Source organism: Oryctolagus cuniculus, chromosome 3 (genome assembly GCF_964237555.1).
Source record: "Oryctolagus cuniculus chromosome 3, mOryCun1.1, whole genome shotgun sequence".
Classification (NCBI taxonomy): Eukaryota; Metazoa; Chordata; class Mammalia; order Lagomorpha; family Leporidae; genus Oryctolagus; species Oryctolagus cuniculus.
Window position 1 is genome coordinate 178,367,453 of NC_091434.1, and position 15,732 is coordinate 178,383,184.

The 15,732-nt window shown below is 37.8% G+C and overlaps 1 pseudogene; it reads right to left on the reverse strand.

Moving 5' to 3' along the window:
• Window positions 1-9,280: 9,280 nt before the first annotated feature.
• The window catches only part of LOC100355287 (septin-7-like), a 92,434-nt pseudogene continuing 85,982 nt past the window's right edge, over window positions 9,281-15,732 (reverse strand).

The following is a 15,732-nucleotide window of genomic DNA, read 5'->3' on the forward strand; positions in this document are numbered from 1 at the left end:
TTGTTGAGGTTTTTATCATGGCTTCACAAGTTTGTGACAACCTGGTGACACACAGACTTTTGTGCTCAAATGCTCTCCAGAGTGGTTCAGACCTATTGGGTACTGGCACTAAAACAATCTTAGAGTTCTAATTTATTATTTGTTATGAAAGAAGAAGGAGTAGGAGAAAATTAATGATGTGCTAATCTTAATTATCTCCAAGCAAGTAAATTATAATAGAAATTGAATTTATTGAGCTCCAAAGCTCTCAAAGGCAATCCAGAAAGAATCCCATTTAGCCTTAAGAAAATTCAAAACAAAGATGGCACAAATCCTCTTCTATATTTTCTCAAACAATCTACCATGTTCCCTTTCACATTCTAAAGACATTGAAGTGAGTATTGATGAAGAACTCGTCTATTTCTGGAAACCTAGGTTTGTTGAACAACCTTCTGTAAAAGCTCCTATATTTTAGGGCTATTTCAAGATCTTTAAAAAATATTCAAAAAAAGTTGTGTTTAAAATACTTTTATTCCTTCCAAGCAGATAACTGTGTTCCTACTATGTGCAACAGTGGTTTATATACTAAACATAAAAAACATGAAAAGATATAAGGTGGGATGTGCCTAACATAAAAATATACTACAGTAACATGTTCTAAAGAAAACTATAAATTATTCAAGTCATGAATTCAAGTTTTGAAGAAAACAGTAATTGGCAGATTTACAAATTGTGTTGGAACTGACTCAAACGCCTGAGATAAAAGAAATAGTAAATAGCAAAATTCTGGGTTCTAACAGTGGGAAAATATTGCCAGAATTTATGATTTATGATTCTTGAGGATATGGCCAAAACAGCCCTATATAATACTTTTTTAGTAGTTTCACATTTTCTAAAATGGGACAAGTTCTACTGCACCCTAATTGCATTAAGACTGTAAATGATGTTCTCCATGTCCACAGCAATTGGTTCAAAGAGGGATCCATAAGACAATTAGTGTGGGTTAGAGAAGGTAGAAAAACTGTTTTCATTGATTACTGAAAAAGAATAATTTCCTCATTCACTGACATTACCAAAATAGGCTAGTCTCTTTTTACTTGACTGTGGTGTTTTTCAAGTTTTTATTTGTTTCTGTTTTTAAAAAAATGTGAAGTTTGAATCCCAAGAGAAAACCAAAGCAGGGGCTAATGTCCTCTTAAGGTCTAAATCAGGAATTCCACAAAGTCACTTCTGCTGCACCCTATCAGTCAAAGTCGTAAGACTAGTCCAGATTCAAGAGAATGGGAAATAGAGTTTACCTCTGGATGGGAGAAGTTTCATGCATTGACAGCAATGGGATAATTGTCTTACTTGGAAATAATATGCCACAGTGAAGAACATATTGAATAAAAGTTAGTCATCTATCCAAATAGCTAGAGAGACAGAATTTGAAGCAGAAACAATTTCAAGTTCAAGGAAATTGATAGGATACAAGTCAGTTGTGGTCATTGAAATAATAGGAAACTGGTATGATTGGGCATGCAAATTAGATTAGGTGAGAATGCAGGATTCTAAATTCATGGAGATGTAAGTGGAGAGCAGGGATTCTGTAAAAGGATTTGGTTAATTAAATATCAAAAGTAAACCAAGGTCTATATAGGCCTTGTTTTTCCTTCTGCCCCTCAATATTTTGACAAAGTGCATCTTCAACACATTGCCATTCTGATAAGGGAAAGAAAATCTGATATGTCATTGGAAATTCTAATGAAAATTGAATCTATTGCATCTTAAGAATATATTATTTTATTCAATAATTCATCCTGCTGAGACTCTTATTTCTCCTCTCCTCTCTAAGTACTTTGATTTATGATATCTCATTAATGGCATAGTACTTTAACATCAATAATCATTAAGCATTAGGAAAATGTGGATATTTATTCAGAATGATTTCCAAAAGGTTCATGCCATTAAGGTTTAAGTTTTTGAATGCTTCAAACTAAATAACTTAAGGCTATATTGAGAAAAAACTTTCCAGAGATAAAAAAAAATCACATAAGAGACATAAATAATGCCAACAAGCCTCTTGAGCAGATTTATAGGAAATACAATTGCATTTACAAACAATGGTTGTATTCTAAATATAATGATATTGTTCACCCAGGTGTGTAAAAATAACACCCTATTCAAAGATCATTATTTATTAAGATATTTCAAGCAGACACTGGTCTATGACACAATTTGATTAATTATAAAATAGGCTTATAGTTTTCATTTGTATTCTGTAACACAGAATAAAACAATTAACAAAATAACTTTGAGCTCAGAATTCCACAGTTTATTCAACAGGGATTATTTTGTAGTTGCCTTCTTTTTCAGATTTTTTTTTTTTTATCTTTTATTTAATGAATATAAATTTCCAAAGTACGTCTCATGGGTTACAATGGCTTTCCCCCCCATACCGTCCCTCCCACCCACCACCCTCCCCTTTCCCACTCCCTCTCCCCTTCCATTCACATCAAGATTCATTTTCGATTATCTTAGTATACAGAAGATCAGCTTAGTATACCTTAAGTAAGGATTTCAACAGTTTGTTCCCACACAGAAACATAAAGTGAAAAATAATAGATGATTTTTTTTTAAATGATGATGAAATCAGATCAGACCTATTGTCATGTTTAATCCCAGTGAGAATCAAGTTGGGAATTGATAGTTTGTTTTTTTTTTTTTTTAACAGAAGATCAGTTTAGTGTACATTAAGTAAAGATTTCAACAGTTTGCACCCCCATAGAAACACAAAGTGAAATATACTGTTTGAGTACTCGTTATAGCATTAAGCCTCAGTGTACAGCACATTAAGGACAGAGATCCTACATGAGGAGTAAGTGCACAGTGACTCCTGTTGTTGACTTTACAAATTGACACTCCTGTTTATGGCACCAGTAATCTCCCTATGCACCAGTCATGAGTTTCCAAGGCTATGGAAGCCCCTTGAGTTCTCCGACTCTTATCTTGTTTAGACAAGGTCATAGTCAAAGTGGAGGTTCTCTCCTCCCTTCAGAGAAAGGCACCTCCCTCTTTGAAGACCTGTTCTTTCCACTGGGATCTCACTCACAGAGATCTTTTTGCCAGAGTGTCTTGGCTTTCCATGCCTGAAATACTCTCATGGGCTTTTCAGCCAGATCCGAGTGCCTTTAGGGCTGATTCTGAGGCCAGAGTGCTATTTAGGACATCCGCCATTCTATGAGTCTGCTGAGTATCTCACTTCCCATGTTGGATCACTCTCCCCTTTATTTATTCTATCGGTTAGTGTTAGCAGATACTAGACTTGTTTATGTGCTCCCTTTGACTCTTAGTCCTTTCATTATGATCAATTGTGAACTGAAATTGATCACTTGGAATAGTGAGATGGCATTGGCACATGCCACCTTGATGGGATTGAATTGGAATCCCCTAGTATGTTTCCAACTCTACCAATTGGGGCAAGTCAGCCCGAGCATGCCCCAAATTATACATCTCTTCCCTCTCTTATTCCCACTTTTATGTTTAACAGGGATCACATTTCAGTTAATTTTCAACACTTAAGAATAACTGTGTGATAATTACAGAATTAAACCAGTCATATTAAGTAGAACAGACAAAAAAAAAATACTATGAGGGATAATGTATTAAGTTGTCCATTAGCAGTCAGGGCTATGCTGATCAAGTCACCATTTCTCATAGTGTCCATTTCACTTCAGGAGGTTTCCTTTTTGGTGTTCAGTCAGTTGTCACCGATCAGGGAGAACATATGGTATTTGTCCCTTTGGGACTGGCTTACTTCACTCAGCATGATGTGTTCCAGATTCCTCCATTTTGTTGCAAATGACTGGATTTCGTTGTTTCTTACTGCGGTATAGTATTCTAAAGAATACATATCCCATAATTTCTTTATCCAGTCTACCATTGATGGGCATTTAGGTTGGTTCCAGGTCTTGGCTATTGTGAATTGTGCTGCAATAAACATTAGGGTGCAGACCTCTTTTTTGTTTGCCAATTTAAATTCCTTTGGGTAAATTCCAAGGAGTGGGATGGCTGGGTCGAACGGTAGGGTTATATTCAGGTTTCTGAGGAATCTCCAGACTGATTTCCATAGTGGCTTGACCAGTTTGCATTCCCACCAACAGTGGGTTAGTGTCCCTTTTTCCCCACATCCTCGCCAGCATCTGTTGTTGGTAGATTTCTGTATGTGAGCCATTCTCACCGGGGTGAGGTGAAACCTCATTGTGGTTTTGATTTGCATTTCCCTGATTGCTAGTGACCTTGAACATTTTTTCATGTGCCTGTTGGCCATTTGGATTTCCTCTTTTGAAAAATGTCTATTGAAGTCCTTGGCCCATCTCTTAAGTGGGTTGTTGGTTTTGTTTTTGTGGAGTTTCTTGATCTCTTTGTAGATTCTGGTTATTAACCCTTTATCTGTTGCATAGTTTGCAAATATTTTTTCCCATTCTGTTGGTTGTCTCTTCACTCTCCTGACTGTTTCTTTTGCAGTACAGAAACTTCTCAATTTGATGCAATCCCAATAGTTGATTTTGGCTTTGACTGTCTGTGCCTCCCGGGTCTTTTCCAGAAATTCTTTGCCTGTGCCAATATCTTGAAGGGTTTCTCCAATGTTCTCTAATAACTTAATGGTGTCAGGACGTAGATTTAGGTCTTTAATCCACGTTGAGTGGATTTTTGTGTAAGGTGTAAGGTAGGGGTCTTGCTTCATGCTTCTGCACGTGGAAATCCAGTTTTCCCAGCACCATTTATTGAATAGACTGTCCTTGCTCCAGGAATTAGTTTTAGATCCTTGATCAAATATAAGTTGGCTGTAGATGTTTGGATTGATTTCTGGTGTTTCAATTCTGTTCCATTGGTCTATCCATCTGTTTCTGTACCAGTACCATGCTGTTTTGATTACAACTGCCCTGTAGTATGTCCTGAAATCTGGTATTGTGATGCCTCTGGCTTTGTTTTTGTTGTACAAGATTGCTTTAGCTATTCGAGGTCTCTTGTGCCTCCATATGAATTTCAGCATCATTTTTTCTAGATCTGCGAAGAATGTCTTTGGTATCTTGATTGGGATTGCATTGAATCTATAAATTGCTTTTGGGAGAATGGACATTTTGATGATGTTGATTCTTCCAATCCATGAGCATGGAAGATTTTTCCATTTTTTGGTATCCTCTTCTATTTCTTTCTTTAAGGTTTTGTAATTTTCATCGTAGAGATCTTTAACGTCCTTGGTTAAGTTTATTCCAAGGTATTTGATTGTTTTTGTAGCTATTGTGAATGGGATTGATCTTAGCAGTTCTTTCTCAGTCATGGCATTACTTGTGTATACAAAGGCTGTTGATTTTTGTGCATTGATTTTATATCCTGCCACTTTGCCAAACTCCTCTATGAGTTCCAATAGTCTCTTAGTAGAGTTCTTTGGATCCTCTAAGTACAGAATCATATCGTCTGCAAAGAGGGATAGTTTGACTTCTTCCTTCTTGATTTGTATTCCTTTGATTTCTTTTTCTTGTCTGATGGCTCTGGCTAAAACTTCCAGAACTATGTTAAATAGCAGTGGTGAGAGTGGGCATCCCTGCCTGGTGCCAGATTTCAGTGGAAATGCTTCCAACTTTTCCCCATTCAATAGGATGCTGGCTGTGGGTTTTTTATAAATTGCTTTGATTATATTGAGGAATGTTCCTTCTATACCCAATTTGCTTAGAGTTTTCATCATGAAAGGGTGTTGAATTTTATCAAATGCTTTCTCTGCATCAATTGAGATAATCATATGGTTTTTCTTCTGCAGTCTGTTAATGTGGTGAATCACATTGATTGATTTGCGAATGTTGAACCATCCCTGCATACCAGGGATGAATCCCACTTGGTCTGGGTGGATGATTTTCCTGATGTGTTGTTGTATTCTGTTGGCCAGAATTTTATTGAGGATTTTTGCATCTATGTTCATCAGGGATATTGGTCTGTAATTTTCTTTCAGTGCTGCATCTTTCTCTGGCTTAGGGATTAAGGTGATGCTGGCTTCATAGAAAGAATTTGGGAGGATTCCCTCTTCTTCGATTGTTCTGAATAGTTTGAGAAGAAATGGGATTAGTTCTTCTTTAAATGTCTGGTAGAATTCAGCAGTGAATCCATCTGGTCCTGGGCTTTTCTTTGTTGGGAGGGCCTTTATTACTGTTTCAATTTCTGTTTCAGTTATGGGTCTATTTAGGTTTTCGATGTCTTCATGGTTCAATTTTGGTAGATTGCATGTGTCCAGGAATCTATCCATTTCTGATAGGTTTTCCTGTTTGCAGGCATACAGGTCCTTGTAGTAATTTCTGATGATTCTTTTTATTTCTGTGGTGTCTGTTGTTACGTTTCCTTTTTCATCTCTGATTTTATTGATTTGGGTCTTTTCTCTTCTTTTTTTAGTTAGTTGGGCCAATGGGGTGTCAATTTTGTTTATTTTTTCAAAAAACCAGCTTCTCGCTTGGCTGATTTTTTGTAATGTTTTTTTGGATTCAATCCTGTTAATTTCTTCTCTGGTTTTAATTATTTCTCTTCTCCTACTAGATTTGGGTTTGGTTTGCTGCAGTTTTTCTAGGTCCTTGAGGTGCGCTGAAAGCTCATTTATTTGGTACCTTTCCAATTTCTTGATATAGGCACCTATTGCTATAAATTTGCCTCTCAATACTGCTTTTGCTGTATCCCATAAGTTTTGATATGTTGTGTTGTTGTCTTCATTTACTTCCAGAAAGTTTTTGATTTCTCTTTTGATTTCTTGAATGACCCAGTGTTCATTCAGGAGCATGTTGTTCAGTCTCCATGTGTTTGCATACTTTCTGGGGTTTCCTGAGTTGCTAATTTCCAGCTTCATCCCGCTGTGGTCTGAGAAGCTGCATGGTATGATTCTAATTCTTTTAAATTTGCTGAGACTTGCTTTATGGCCTAGTATGTGATCAATCCTAGAGAAGGTTCCATGCGCTGCTGAGAAGAATGTGAAGTCTGTAGATGTAGGGTTGAAAGTTCTGTAGATATCTGTTAGATCCATTTGGGCAATAGTGTCAATTAAATCTGCTGTTTCCTTGTTGATCTTCTGTCCGGATGATCTGTCTATTTCTGAGAGTGGAGTATTGAAGTCCCCCAGTACTATTGTATTGGAATCTAAATCTCCCTTTAAGTCCCTTAACATATCTTTTAAATAGACCGGTGCCCTGTAATTAGGTGCATATACATTTATAATAGTTACATCTTCCTGTTGAATTGAACCCTTAATCATTATATAGTGTCCCTCTTTGTCTCTCTTAACAGTTTTTGTATTAAAGTTTATTTTGTCTGATATTAATATGGCTACACCTGCTTTTTTTTGGTTTCTGTTGGCATGGAATATCTTTTTCCAACCTTTCACTTTCAGTCTGCATGCCTCTTTGTTAGAGAGATGTGTTTCTTGTAGGCAACAAATAGTTGGGTTGTGTTCTGTGAGCCAGTCAGCTAAACGGTGTCTTTTAACTGAAGAATTCAGACCATTAATGTTCAATGTGACAATTGATACGTAGTGACTTTGCCCTGCCATTTTCCCGGAAATATTTTCTAGTATATGCTTTGAGCTTCCCATGCTCTTTTACTGGTAGGTGTTCTTCCTTTCCCTTCTTTCATATTGATGGCCGTGTTTCTGTGTTTCTGAGTGTAGCACATCTTTAAGTATCTTTTGCAGGGCCGGACGAGTGGCCACAAAGTCTTTCAATTTCTGTTTGCTATGAAAGGTCTTTATTTCACCTTCATTCACAAATGAGAGCTTGGCAGGATATAATATTCTGGGCTGGCAATTTTTCTCTCTTAGCACCTGTGCTATGTCTCGCCATTCCCTCCTAGCTTGTAGGGTTTCTGATGAGAAGTCAGCTGTGAGTCTGATTGGAGATCCTCTGAGAGTAATCTGACGTTTCTCTCTTGCACATTTTAGGATCTTTTCTTTATGTTTCACTGTGGTAAGTTTAATTACCACGTGTCGTGGTGAGGATCTCTTTTGGTCATGTTTATTGGGGGTTCTATGAGCTTCCTGTACTAGGATATCTCTGTCCTTCTCCAAACCTGGAAAGTTCTCTGCTAGTATCTCACTAAAAAGGCCTTCCAATCCTTTCTCTCTCTCCATGCCTTCAGGAACTCCTAGAACTCGAATGTTGGTTTTTTTAATAGTATCCTGTAGATTCCCAACAATATTTTTCAGGTTTCTAATTTCCTCTTCTTTTCTTTGGTTTGACTGTATGTTTTCCTGTGCTCTATCTTCTAAGTCCGATATTCTCTCTTCTGCTTCACCCATTCTGTTTTTAAGGCTTTCTAATGTGTTTGTCATTTGATCTATTGAGCTCTTCATTTCATTTTGATTTCTCTTGACTATTACACTTTCCTGTTCTACTAGTTTCTGAGTTTCATTTTGACTCTTCCTTAAAATTTCATTTTCACGAGAAAGATTTTCAATCCTGTCCAATAAGGATTTCTGTAGTTCAAGGATTTGCTTTTGAAAACTTCTAAATGTTCTTATCATAAATTTTTTGAAATCCGTATCTTGCATTTCTTCTATCTCATCATCTTCATACTCTTGGCTTGGGGTGTTTTGCTTATTTGGAGGCATCATAGTGTCATCGTTGATCTTGCTCCCTCTATTTCTGTGTTTGTTACTCGGCATAGTTAATTCTTCTTGCGTCACTGTGCGCTTTTTTTTTTTCTTTTTTTTTTTTTTTTTTATACTGTGTCCATGTTAAGTGGACTGCCTGCTGTTGGAGGAGCCTTGGAGGCTTGAGATGGGTGGGGCCTGAGAGCTCTGCCTGGTTCTTCCAGGTTAAGGGTGTGCAAAGGTGACACCCTCAGGTTATGCGTGGTAAATCTCTCTCTTTTTATTTATTTATTTATTTTATTTATTCAGGGGGTAAGTAACACTGCAGGGCAGGGCTGTGCAGAATTGATGGTATTTAGCTTCCAGTCTTTGGCTCCTCTGGACTCCCACTGGGTTGCCTAGGCTACTGAATTGTAGTGACTCAGTTCCTTAACTCTCCCCCACTGATATGTAAATCCAAAGAGGAGGCCTGCTCTTTGTCTCTTGGGAATTCTTCAAGTCTTGCAGGCTTGTAACCTTTGCAAGGTTAGGGGGAAGAGAAACCCCAAAGCTTTTTTTTTTCCTTCTTTCCGGTAGTGAGTTTGCTGCACTTTCCGGCCCCCCTCTAGATTCTGACCCCTGTTTCCCCACCAATGTCTCGGGTTATTGAGCTCACCTCCCCTTCCAGCGCTGATGTGTGGACTCGGAGCCCTGAGCGTCTCAAGTCTCCCCGCTGTTTTCTGTGTGGCATGCACTCTCCTTGGAGCACTGTCGCGCAGACCCCGGGGCTTCTGTGGCTGGGTCCCGCGACTTTGCTTCCGTGTGGTGGGCGACCTTGTTCTCCCAGTAGGTCGTCTGATTCACGCCTGCTCCATTCAGAAGGGTTTCCCCTGCAATTTTTGTTTGGTTCTATTTTCTGCGGCTACCGTAACTCCCCTTTTATTAAACTAAATTTTCCCGGACTATCGGTGTGCGCCCTCACTATTCCGCCATCTTGGCTCCGCCCCCCTTCTTTTTCAGATTAATAGGTCCAGTGATACTTTAAAATATATAACAAGCCATGTATATGTTCTTCCAAACTGCTGCTTTCTTGCTAAGACTCTTGGTGCTCAAGGATATTTTGTGTTCTTTGGCATTCTATAGATGTAATTTCCTAAATTCTACTTTCATACTAAATAGCTTAGCTATGCTTACAGTCCAGGTGTTGGAACACTTCGTAATGTAGCCTAATGAAAGCCTGCCACTTCTTCCTTGGTTAAATTCCTTCAGAAGCCAAGAAAATCCTATTTAATACAGAACACTTCAACAGTAAACACTGGTCTAATGAGGTTTCTGTATTTTAAAAAGTCGATTTCACTTCCAGAGTTACTTTATGAGAATCAGGGAGTGGTAGAATTACAATATGAAGCGACTGTGACACAGCATTCTGTGGCAACTCTCTATTGCAATCTTCAAAAGCATTGCATTCATTTAGTTTAATGGTCTCTCACCAGGGGCCTCTGTAGACTGTTAGGCCTTTAATTTATGCTTTTTTATAACATATTAATTTTTCTATTTTTATGTTCCTATTAGTTTTAAGATATTTGCACTTGCTATATTCATCCTTGTGTTGTTTCTGAGTCTTCATATTACTTTATACATGTCAGAAGTTTATGACTGTTCATTTGGGAGTTATCTTTATATCTATACTTAAAACAAAATGCTGTTTGATGAATTGATTTCATACTAAGAGAAAATTGATTGTGGATTACTTTATGAATATCCCATCTTGAAATCCTTTTCCCTAACGTGTGAAGTGTACGTGTTGACGTGACTTTTCTTAATAGGTTTGTAAAATGAGTTGTGAACAATATTTCAGAAATAACAAAGTAGCAACTTCTAAAAATGAAGGAAGGAAAATAAAGAATTCAAGGACAGCTGAAAATACATAAGGCAGAAGAAATGCTGCACATTCAACGAGGACGGTTTACATTTTCCAGAATTAGAAGGAAAACAGACAAGCATAAAGTTTTTTTTTTATTTTCTTATACTTGCTGGAAAAAATGCACTCACAATTTTTCCAGTGATGGATAATTTGATGTGTTATGAAGTCAAGGAAACAACAAAGTGCAATAGAAGGCAGTGGCAAGAAAAAAATGGCTGGCCCAGTTTTCCGCCTCAGAAAAAAATGGCAAAAGATAATAGAGGCAAAGGTTGCTTTCATCACTTTCCTGACATACAGTACATTGTCACTTTCCTATGGGGAGTGTTTTTACTTGCATTAAGCATTACTAGGTGTTAAGTCCAGTTGTATGGAGGTTTTGACTAAGATTTTTTAAGCAAGATAGGTACTGATAAAGCAATATACTGTCCTAGGAGATCCAAGCATCCATGTGAAACTACAAAGGAGATATTGCATCAAGCAGGAAACAAATTTGACTTAGTGTGATCTTATGCAGAGTTTCTCAGGAGTATGCTAATGAGGAAATTTTTGTGAGAAAGCATTTATTCTCATAAAGCTATTGTGAGTACAGCTGTTAAGTGCATTAGCAACACCAATAAAATTAAGATGCTCTCCTCCTTATGTTTAAAAGCTAAAAAATATGCCCACCTGAGTTGGAATCCTAAGCATACAAAGTAAATTCAGTAAGCTACTCTTGTGCAATAATCAAAAATGATGTAATACAAATCATGCTCAGAGGCTGTACTTCTAAGTGCCCATTATAGTTAGTATAGAGCATTAAAAAGCAATGGGGTGTGTAGTACTGGCCCATTTATACTGTATACCCACTGTATACTCATGGTAGGCACCAAGAGTAATCCACCAGAATGCAGTAAGCTTGAGCTGTCACATGAAGGAATGGATGAATTGCAGGGTTTTTAGAACACAAATGGAGCTAGTCATGAGAGCCATAAAAGCAGGCATTGAGACCAAAAATCAATGTAGAGCAAACATTACTAAGTCACATCTAAGGAATCTCCCTGAGATAATTTATTGTTTATTCTCTTCTAGTTTTCTTTTATTTAAATATTGAGTATTGATATCCAAAGCACCACAGCATATCCCACATTTTACCTACTACTTCTGACAGCCATTAAGTCTGCCCTCAACTCTTCCCTCTATAAGATTAAGACTTCAGATAGGTCCAAAAAGATGGTGTCTAAAGGAGCTCAAGCAAACCCTCTATGAGTGTGCTGTGTACTTGACATTGTTTCATCATGGATCTAAAGCAAAAACCAAAATAAAAACCTAGATTGTGGTCCATATTCAAAACGTCCTATCTTCTGGCTGGAATATAATGGTGAGCATCCCTCAACAATTATACTACTTAAAATGCCATTAGGAAAGTGCATTAGATTTCCATGCAATACACCAAGTTTGAAAAGGATCACCAGACATTGGCTTGGACAGAATCAGAGCCTTGCTGTAGAGATAGGGACCCTTGAATTGTGTTGTGAGGATTGAGAGCCTGCCTGGAGCTTGGAGAGTCCATGCTCTCGTCTTCCTGTGTCTAATAATACAATCAAGAGATGTTGATAGAGATGAACCGAAAAGCAGGATGTATTGAAAGGCAGAATTGAACCCATCCAGGTTGGGGTCACCCTTTTGACATGGTAGGAGTGGTATTCTGGCAGGACCTGGTTGATGGTCCACAGGAGGCAGGTTTTCAGGTGGGCTGTGACACATATGGTGGCCTCCAGGAAGATGCCATGGCCTCTGAAGCATGTTGAAAATTGAAGATTAGCTACATGGTAATGAGTGGGCGTGCCACGTCTTCAGCCATGTTGAGTTGGTATGCAAGGTGATGGGATTTGAGCAGTGCCCATGGCTTGTGTGTCAGCAGTCCTTAGTTCCTTGTGACTCACTGAACCCCTGCCTAGCTTATATCATTGCTGCTGGGAAAGGAAGCTGGCAAAAATTCATGGAGTTGTCAAGGGTCCAATCAGGTGAAACTCAAATTCATGAAACTAGAAGTCTGTAGGAAACCATGAAGCAGCCCATAACTGGGAAAACACAGAGACAGCTTGGTAAACATAAGCGGACACAGAAGGTTCCAGAAATTTTTCTCAAATAAATTTCCTAGGGAAGCAAGATGAGTACTTGGCACATTAGTAATGATCATAGGATTCTACTTGTAAATCTGTTGCAGGTAGGCTATAAGGCTAATCCTCTGGAATCAAAATATTTATTCCTATGAACTGACATAAAATTGGGCATACTATCCTCTACTATCTTCTCTCCCTATTGTTAAATTTCCTTAGAAGCAAAACTTAACTATATCCTTCTAAAAAAGTTTTAGGTTGCTTCATTGTATAGGTATTAGAACTGCATTCACTTAAATAATGAATTATTTACTTTATGTATTTATATAAGTGTGGGAGCTCCTATCCACTGGTTCACTCCCAAAAATGCCCACAACAGCTGGGAGAGTAGGAGGCCTAGAGTAAGAGACCTAACCTGAGATCTTTGAACTCCATCAAGGTCTCCCAATGAATGACATGAACCCAACTACTTGAGCCATCACCACTGACTCCCAGAGTCTACATGAGTAAGAGACTGGAATCAGGAGTCAAAGCTGGGTATCAAAACCCAGCACAATAGATACACATTGATTTTATTTTTGAGACAAAAAGATATAGCTTTAAATGTGTGAATTCCCCTGAAGAATACATTCTATGGAAAAGTATATGGGGAAGGGCCCATGCTTCAGAGGTGGAGCTACTTCCATACCTCAACATACACAGACGGAAGTGTGAGCACCCACCTCCTCCAGGTTATCCACCCATTAATATCCATTGAACCTAAAAGCAAACATCTCCATGTTGCATTAGAAGAGAAAAAAAATGAGAGTTTCTGTATTTGGGAACTTCACTACTGTTGATTAGTACGTGAACTTAATAGATTTTTAAATTACTTATTAAAAATAAAAGTGCTTTAGGATACTGAACAATTATATTTGTTGTTACAGCAGTTAATAAAAAAGTAACTATAATTAGCAACAATTGGAGTTTATTTTTAAGTAAGTCAACTACAGTGCAAAGTTTATTTAATTGGAGAAATTTTTCTTTATTAAAAAATTAATTCTGAGGCTGATGCCGTGACATAGCAGGTAAATCCAGCAGCTGCAGCACGGCATCCCATATGAGCACTAGTTCAAGTCCCGGCTACTCTTCTTCTGATCCAGCTCTCTGCTATGGCCTGGGAAAGGAGTGGAAGATGGCCCAAGTGCTTGGATTCCTGCACATGTGTGAGAGACCTGGAAGAGTTCCTGGCTCCTGGCTTCAGATCGGCACAGCTCTGGTCATTGTGGCCATTTGGGGAGTGAACCAGTGGATAAAGATTCTCTCTCTCCCTCTCTCTCCCTCTCTCTCCCTCTCTCTCCCTCTCTCTCCCTCCCTCTCCCTCCCTCCCTCTCCCTCTGCCCCCTTAACTCTTCCTTTCAAATAAATAAATAAATATTTTAAAAATTCTAAAATAAATCAGTAAAGCTAGCATAAAATCTATTTCCTAGCATAAGATGAAACTATTATTTCAGTATCTGAACTGTCTTAGGATAAAATTCATTACTTTGGTGCTGTACAGCGAGCAAGGAAGGCATATTTCTATAAATTGTACTGTTTACCAACAAACTTTATAAATGGCGCATTTATTGTCATAGGCAGTTAGATTGCATCATTTGAACTGACCAAATCATTGTCACTGTATTTTTCATCCACATATCTGATGTCCACTATCATCCATTATATAAAATGAAAGGAGAAACATTAAGTTCAACTGGTCTCCTGGGACTAGCAATTGTAAAGGTGATTTGTCAATTCAGTTTAAAAACTACATAATTCCTAAGAGTAAAATAATGCAGAATGGTATATTTCACAGGATAGTATGTAGTCTCCAAAATATGTTTAAAAAAAGTTTTACATATTCTTCTACAATCAGAAAGTTTAAACTTAAATTTGTGTTCTGGAATTGTTTTTTTAAAAAATATGTCAAATGTACAGTTATCAAGTACATGGTCAAGCATTTGGGGATGCACAATGGTAACCCTAGTTTTAACCAAAGACATGAGGTAGGGCAGGGGCTGGGCTTTATAAGACTAAATATAACTTAACAGAGGAAATCATATTTTTCATAATGCTCCTTGAGAGTATAGAATTGCTATCATTCATTGGTAGGAGAAAAAATATAGCTTTACACAAGGAGAAAAAAAAAACTTAAGCGCTATTTAGGGAAACCATAAGATATGCCATGCATTTATCCAGAATCCATACAATTTTTCTTTCTTGCCTGCGACACTGGTCATTAATCTTTGCAAGCGGCCAAGTGGAAATCTAAGGTGTCATCCATGCATAGCACCATATTCATAGACTACTAGAAACACATTTTAAAGTTCAGCTTATTGAATCATTGAGCAACTTACTTTCTCTGAAAGAATTTCACTTTGATCCATATCTGTCAAACCAGTAATGATCAGAGATCTTTACTGAGTTACTTTTAGCAGCAGCATCATTTTTCAAAGCAAGAAAACACATGCATATGCTTTGATTGCAGCTGAAAATACATTGAAGGGCATCAAATGCGCACAGAAATAGCATCTTAAGTGTAATCAGAGTTTTAGAAAACTCAAGATTCAGCTTCTTTGTAAATCAGTTCCACTTCTTAATTTAGGTGTTGAACTGGTACAGGTCAGTCACCATGACAAAGATATCACAGAATCCCATCAAGTCAGTGGTATTCCAGGATCCTCACACACATTCCACTCCATGTGAAAGGCAAAAGTGCCTGAAGAAAACTTCCCTGAGCTCTACATGGCTTAAATATGTATGAATTATTATGCAAAAATAAACATTACATTATTAGAAACCCTAGGCATAAACTCAATCCCACCTTCTACTAGCTATGTGACCTTGGACTAAGAACAGGACCTCTCAAAACGTAAAGCTATCTACCTAGCAGATTATAATATGACTTGCTGTCACACCAAACCCCCATAAAGTTTGAATGAAATCAGGCATATGAATGTGACATTCAGGTTACAAATGCTATGCAAGAGAAGCCTTGATTATTATACTGCTATATTCGATGTCTTCACCTTCCTCTAGTTTTTTGGGATAAGATGGTCTGTTCACACTCCAGCTCCTGACTCTGTGGTGTGACTCTGTCTTGGTCATGAACTTGGGTGGTAACTCCCACC